General features: G+C 32.3%; 1 pseudogene; it reads left to right on the top strand.

Annotated features, from left to right (window-relative positions):
- The first annotated feature begins 4,100 nt into the window (after nt 1–4,100).
- Nucleotides 4,101–5,001, top strand: LOC121255127 (annotated as a pseudogene).
- The last annotated feature ends 3,362 nt before the right edge of the window (nt 5,002–8,363 follow it).

Here is an 8,363-nt window from a genome sequence, read left to right on the forward strand (position 1 = left end):
AGTTTGGATGAAAACAATTTAGCTAATTCAATGTGGAGCGAATATGGATGATATTTATTAAATTTAAAGATGAAAAAGTATTTGGCTAATTCAATGTCAATGCTCTTACACGTACGGGATAGAGGCTTCCTAACATATGATTAAATCATTATCATTTTTTGTCGAGTCTTTGTTATTCTTGATACTATCTATGGAGGATTACTTTTCCTTTAGGAGGGTGAAGGTGTTTATCCATAACAAGTGATAAAATTGGATTGCCTTCCATTACTTCATCATCTTATAGCCGCACCACGACTATCATCATCAACTAAAATGCTTACATGATTCGATGCTTTGATCGATAATTGATAAAGAGTTTCCCTCCAAGATCCTTGGAAGAACATCGACTAGGGCACAAACTCTTGAAAATTTTGAATGGCTTCTAAAGTTGTTTGTGAAAATGACAATATATCTAAAGGTGGCAATTATTGCGATCTGTCTTGTTTTTTTTCACAGATGAGATGAGATAAAAGTTGAAAGTTGAATAAAATCTTGTTAAAATATATTTTTTTAATATTATTTTTATTTTGAGATTTGAAAAAGTTGATTTGTTTATTTTATTTTGTGTAGGAATTTGAGAAAATTGTAATAATTAGATGAAATGAGATGAAAAATTCTATAAAAGTAAACAAGACAAGTTTTCATAATTGAAGATACTTAAGTGATGAGAAGCAATTATATTAATATTTTTTGTTTCTTTCTTTCTATTTTTGTGTAGATATTTAGAATCACTATATGTCATCATTAATAATAGAGTCATTCTACTAATTATCTCTATACCACACACCACATTTGATTTTTTTTTCTTGTTAAACTAAAGGAATTATTCTACTTAACATCTATACAATACACATTTGGTAAGAGAAAAAATAAAAATAAAAAATTATATATGATATGTGGTGTAGGGATGATGAGTAGTTAATAGAGAAATAATAATTGCAGTCATGAGTGTGCAATCGCCGTATAATCACTTTGAAAAAAATAAATAAATACGAGACCCACACGAAACGAAATTAATTTTTTAATATTAGACCCAGTATTTTTTAAAATAACTGCACGGCGCTTACGCACTTTACGACTGTATATAACATTACTCATAGTTAATAATATATCCAACTGCTTCATCACTTTCTACCTTGGTCCCTTTCTAAAGGCAATTCCATGAGTTTATTAAACAGCTGTAAAATCAAAAACCGAGATTGTGAGTGTGTTTATGGCGTGAACGGCTTCATGTCTACATTTCCAGATTTTGAATTTCTTTTCTTTTTAATTCATTTCATGTCCTTTAGGACATTAATATTGGTCTATATATATGCATATATAAAGTCATATTTATATAATATGACCCTAAAATTCTCTACATTGACTTATACATATCCAAATATTTAGTTATCTTTGAACAATACTTATCTAAATTTAGATAATCACTATTCACTCTACAAATTATATTTTAATTATTATTTCTCTTTCCTCTCACTCTCTCTCTCAAAATCATTTCTTTTTCTCCCTCCTTCAACAACACAACAAACCTTCACTTGCACATTCATTTTATTATTATAATATATTATATATATTTTTTCATTTTATTATATTTTTAATATAATACAATAAAAAATATATTTTTTATTGCATTTATATTATTAATAACAAATGTATGTAATTGATGCTAATTGCAAAATATATATAAAAAAAAAATTGATTTTAACAAAAAATTAATAATAATAAAATAATAATATTTTATTATTATTTTGTCTTAAATATACATAAGCCAATATGAGAATTTTGCTTGAATGGCAAAGTAGATATGTAAAAGAGATGATTTTACTAGACCAATACTAATACTCTCTGTTATGCGATTTTGCATTTCTCGGTGTCTTGAACCTGTGTTTGAACAAAGTGACATGGGTTCTAATCCTTTGCAAAATCAATGTTTGGGCACCACCGAACAACATGAATGCTCTCTCTCTCTCTCTCTCTCTCTCAAATTGTATTGGCTTTGTATGGTTTCTACTCCCGATATGAAAAGCACGTACTGCCGTAAACATATGAAAAGTTGGTTAAAGTATAGGAAATGAGAGATCCCATAGTCGATGCCAAATATTAAGGAAGTTTTTCATAATGTTCGTCATGTCCTCTTGTAACCTGCAATCAGAAACTAAAGGGTGGGAGTCCCTCTGCGCCTAGAGTATTCGTTTCATGTATGAGGTGTTATGTCATCGCATTTAATTCTACTGCTCCTACCAGTATCTTGGCTTGGGGCCATTAGAATAATGTTAAAGAGAAATTATTATAACAGTACATACTTTATACTTATTACATAATTATTTTTAATTTTTTATTTTTTTATTTTAAAATTGAGAGATATATAATCTAAATAATGTCATATTATATATATAAAATAGTTACTTCTAACAATAATTTCTATTTATATTTATTCATAAGTTATATTTGAAAAGTTATAGCTAAATAGGAAAAGTAGTCTTTATAAATAAAAATAAAATGAAAACGTACCCTTTATTTGACGGCAGGTAGCGACAAGAGATGCCCTTTATATAATCAGTACTTCTCCTTACATGCAGAATAACGTGTGGCCCTCGTGTCGTTTGAGGGCTGCATGTTAGTCTGAGTTTTTTCGAAATGAAAATTGGTCACCGACATTTGACCCCGATAATTTTTTTATTATTTTATGATTAAGAAAATATTTTTTTAATGATATTATAAATATTTGTTTTAAAATACAATATTTAAGAATATAAAAAGAATCAATGAAAAAAACAAAAAATATAAAATAAATTATTTTTGTTCTTCTCGAGACCGGTCTCATGCTACTTTTTCCAAATTTAGTCGTGTAGCTAATTGGATATCTTGAGTTTGGATAGGGCTGCAAATGAATAGAGTTGCTCATGAATAACTTGAGTTCGACTTGTATAAACTCGATTCAGATTCGGTTCATTTGATAAATGAGCTGTTCACAATCATTAATATTAGTTCAAATATTAAACAAGTTAAACTCATGTAATCTCGACTCGACTTAGTGTAGACTCGTAAAGAAAATTCGTCTAAATACGCCTCAATTCGTTATGGGCTCATCACAATACTCGTAATATATTTCTATATATATTATTTTATTTATTTAATTGCTAAGGTTATGGTATATTTTATTTTAATGTGTCTTTTGTTTATTTTATTTTGGTCTTTTGAGTTTGGGCTTTTTGTAGTTGATTTATGCGTTTTGACCAAAACCATAGAGCCCCTTCTTATTTTTCTTCTTCTATGCCCTGTTCCCCCAGCCTCCCTCTCCCGTTTTCTTCTTTTTCTTTCTTCTTTCTTCTTTCTTTCTTCTGCAGAGAATTTGCACATTCTTCTTCTTATTTCTTCTGTCTTCTTTCCTTTTCCTCTGCCTCATCATCCACCTTGCGCCACTGTCGCTACGCCTCGTCCTCTTTCATCTCCCCGCAACTCTCTCTCCTTTACATCCATGTGTGTTGCTGTCGATGTCTTGCTTTGTCATCGCCGAGCAGCAACCTCTCTTTCCCGCTGTTGCCACCCCAATTGCCCTCAGTCGTGCCACTTCTCTCTGCCACCCTCCACCATTGAACCCATGCCATGAAACTTGAAACAAGTATTCAAGTCGCCAAGTCCAGACAGAGTCGCGTAGCTCGAGCTCATATTTTCTCATTTATTTTTGGTATTCGAGTTCGAGTCGAACTTGATCTTAATATATATTAGGTGAGCCGAGTTCGATTAGAAATCTCTAATATTTTTCGAGCTCGAGTCGAGTTCAAGCAGATATACATGATAATTGAGCTAGTGACCCCTAGTTCTAATTCGACTTGAATCGACTCGATTCGTTTGCAGTCCTAAATTTAGAGAATAGAAAGCTTTCAAGGTCGATTGGCTTTTTTTTTATGGGATTTTGTAGAGAAGGGTTTTTACTCTTGGTTTATGGCTTGTGAACTTGAACAAAATATGACAAGCATAATTGTTCCTTTTTCATTAAATAGTGGGATTCCTTTGTACTATTTTCGGTGTTCTTCTGTAGATTATTTATTATTTGTAGCATGACATGCATCCTTCTATGGGCCACTTAAGGTGACAAACCAACATTTCCCCCGGGTAAACATCCATTTGAGTTTTTAGGATGACACTTTGATTTTTTTTTTTTTTTATATATATTATAAAGGGGTGGAAGGTTTCAAAATTATAAGAGCAATCATGAACGTCAATCGTTCACTCATTAAAGGCGCAAATCTAATTGATTATTGATTGTTACAACTTAGAAATCTAATGAGTTGGGAATGTGAGATTATGAGTTTTGGCAACTTAATTTTCTGGTATATTTTCTTTTGGACTATTATGAATTATTAATTCATGTAGAAAAAAATCTATTTGCATGCTTTTTTTAACACCCACAACGCACTATTGAAGTGAGTTCTTCTGCAATGATAGAAAATGATCGATGTTTTAACTCTTTATTACTATAACAGGTCCCACAATAATTGGCATAAGGCTTGTTAGTAAGAAATAATTAGTAACGCATCTTGAATGACAACATCAATGATTACATGTTTGAGGAGAGTGTCTGCCTACTTCTTAGAGCCAATTAGTTTAAACCTTTGATTGTGAAGGATCAGGAAGACATTTATGATAATGTTGAAGATTATTATCCATATGAAGAGAAAAAATATGATCTAGATGCAGTTTACTTTAGTAGTCAACAAGTCTTGTATTGGGAATCGAAGGTGGGGGGACAATGGTTATGTCATGTGAAGACGCCAAGAAGTGAGGCCAGTCTATCAACCAGATTTCCAGAACTCTGGTGCTGGTTCATCCCGAGAACCTAAGGAGGTTACGAAAAGTTTAACCAGGCGACGTGCAAAGAGGGTACTCAAACATGAAGCAGCTGATAAAGCTACTGCAAGAAAGCACCAACAGCATCTGCTAAAGTTGGGTCGGACTTGAATCGTGATATCCCTTGAAAAATATTTCCCTACTTTTTACTTTGAGAAATAATGTACAATCACTTTAAAAAAAGAAAAGAAAAATAACATTGCAAAATAATGGCATGGTAAGTGGTTAAAGATCCCGATTTCTATAATTATTTGCTTATGTAGTCCTTTAATATTTATATCTTTTAGTAATTTATTTGACTCATTAACAATGTAGGTCTGATGAATTTCATGTTCTCCTGTTCTTTGATACTTGAGGCCGCAATCCATCATCCATTGAATCTCACACGAGTGAATTTTACTACTAAGTCAATGCCACTTATGGTCTCTAAGACATAATTCTTCATGTTATGGCCGTGGGTTCTACAATTAAGTATTATGGACTGATTACTTTTTGCAATAGGTTTGCTCAAAGGTGGAACCAGATTAGATGGGTTGTGTTGTGTTTCCTTTTCCCATTGGCCTAAGGCAAGTTAAACTTACTTGCACGCGATCATCCTTCTTCTTCTAGTCAATTTCTAACCTACGGTTGTAAATATCCCCCCAACTTCATTTTCCAGTTTATCAAGATCCATTGGAAGCTTCATCTTTGCCAAAGATTTGATAAATTGTTGCGCATGCTTCTGATGTCCATGTCCACTATTTGCTGCTTCATTGCAGACTGCTCAGCCACAATGTTGATATTCCCGAGTGGACCTGAAAATACTTGACCAAATTTGGTCGAACCGCCCATATTCTTATCTTTTTCCTTCTCTTTGCTTATGAAATTTGACTCTTTTTCATCTCTGATTCCAGTCCTATTCTTTTGAGGTTGGAGTGTCCGGCCAAGCACGAGAACTCTGATTAGCCTCAGAAGGGATTAAGATATTGACACAACTTGGTGATTCACCACATAAAGACTCTTTTTCTCAGTTGACTCGGACGAGTTTCTATCATCGCTTAAGCTTGTTGTAGTTGAACTTAAGAAACAAGAATTTTGCATTTAGGTCTCTTTTTTCTAGTTAGGTTTTTTTTATGAGAAATCGGGATCTTGAACCAATTACCTCGCCTGGCATTTTTCTTTTCTTTTTTCAAGGTGATTGTACGTTATTTCACAAAGTTATAAGTAGGAAAATACTATACAAAGGACATCAAGTTTGAAGCCCAACTACTTACAGAAATGGCCCCATGTCCAGTCCAACCTCACCAAATGTTGCTGCTGCTTTCTTCAACATCTTTATCAGCTGGTTCGTGTTTGAGTGCACTAATTGTCCGTTGCCCAGTTGCAGTTTTCACAGCCTCCTTAGATTTTAGGGATGAACCTGCACTAGAGTCTTGAAAATTTGGTTGATAGATTGACCTCGCTTCTTGGCGTCCTAACGTGACATATCCATTATCTCCCCAGTTTCGATTACCAATACAAAGACATGTTGAACTATTGAAGCAAACTGAATCTAGATCATCTTCTTCCTCCTCATATGGATAATAATCTACAACATCATCATAAATGTCTTCCTGATCCTTCACAATCAAAGATTTAAACCAATTGACTCTAAGAAGTAGGCAAACACTATCATCAAACATGCAATCGTTGATGATATCATTCAGGATGTATCACTGATTATTTCTTACTTACAAGCTTATGAAACAACATGCCAATTATTGTGAGATTTATTATAGTAATAAAAGAGTTGAAACATCAATAATTTTTTATCATTGTGTGAAAACTCACTTCAGTAGTACGTTGGGAGTGTTAAAAAAAAAGGCATGCAAATAGATTTTTTCTGTATGAATTAATAATTCATAATAGTCTAGAAGAAAATATATCAAAAAATTAAGCTGCCAAACCTCATAATCCCAAATTCCCGATTCATTAGATTTTCTAAGTTGTAACAATTAATAATCAATTAGATTTGAGCCTTCAATATAACGTTCATGATTGGCCTTATAATTCCAGAACCTCTAGTTGTTCAATTGAGATAGTATCTGCACTTATGAGACTTAACCTAGAGCTCAAACCAATCAAGATCTATGAGTTTGAGGCATAATAAACTCAGGCCACATTCCATTGTAGAAACTATCGGACATCTCATACATGAAGGCTAACAGCTATAACCATAATTTCAAAGGTACGCAAAAAACTAGCATCAGCGATGAGACAATTTCCAGAATAATAAAGGCAGCCAGATAAATAGATTGATGAGACAAACCATTAAACATGCTACAGTTTACCTGAATTTCTTCTTTAATCTGCAGTTTACCCTATAATTTCCAAAAACCCAAATGAACAAGCGCAAGAATCACTAAAATTACCAAAAAAGACAAAACTAGCATATACAAAATGTACTAATATTTATTTGCATTCTGACTCTCTTCCACCGTTAGAATGAGCTGTTAAACTATTGCGTAGTTACCCGAGACGAAACAGGAAAACAAACGAGAAACTAAAAACTCAATTATTTTCAATCCCAAGAAGGTTCTAAACTTAGGCCCGATTTGGATACACAAAATTATTTTATTTTATTATTATAAATTTTTCAAACTCTCACACAAAATATAATAAATAATTCAATCTTTTTAAATTTTAAAATAAAATTTATATTAAAAAATTATATTCTAATAATATTTTTTTAAAATTTTAACAAAAAATAATACTAATCATCGTTTTAACTTTCATCATCCTTTTATTATCTTATAATGTGGTATTAAGTAATTAAAAATTATTTATTATATTTTACTTACGAACCTAGCATTTAATATCACATCATAAAATGTGGAAGGATAACGAGAGTTAAGACGAGGAATAGAAGAAGTTAGTGAATTCTGAATAGAAAAACCATGCCATTCATAATTAACTAGCTTCTCCTATTTTCTTTTGAGTCCTTCATCTACATTTTTGCCGAGATGTGCAGTTTTTTTTTAGCACATTTTTTTAATTTCTTAATCATTTGGAAAAAAATCATAAAATACTTGATTAAAAAAAATACAATCAGGGTCCATTCTCCAGACTCTCGGCAGGAATAGCTTTTTCCTTTTCTTTTCTCGGCAAACAAACGGTGCCTAACACAACAAAAAAAAAAAATGACATTTTACCAAGAAAGAACCTTGTGAAGAAAACAAAAATAGACGAGATCTAGTACTAATTTCTGAAAACAGGGAGTGTCAAGGCACGGATCGAGGAACAAAGACAAAAGAATTTAACGGTATTTGGAGATCATGATCTTGGACGATGGAAAATGTCTTTGAAAAATAAAAAGTCCAAATAAGAAGAGAAAAATGCCAACAGGAAACTAGTTACAGAAAGAGAAAGAAAAGGAACGGGGGTGAGATGGGGCTGGCTGCAGAGGAGACAAGAAGAATAGAGGTACAAAAGTAGAGGGTGATAATGCTATTAAA

Source organism: Juglans microcarpa x Juglans regia, chromosome 3D (assembly GCF_004785595.1).
Source record: "Juglans microcarpa x Juglans regia isolate MS1-56 chromosome 3D, Jm3101_v1.0, whole genome shotgun sequence".
Classification (NCBI taxonomy): Eukaryota; Viridiplantae; Streptophyta; class Magnoliopsida; order Fagales; family Juglandaceae; genus Juglans; species Juglans microcarpa x Juglans regia.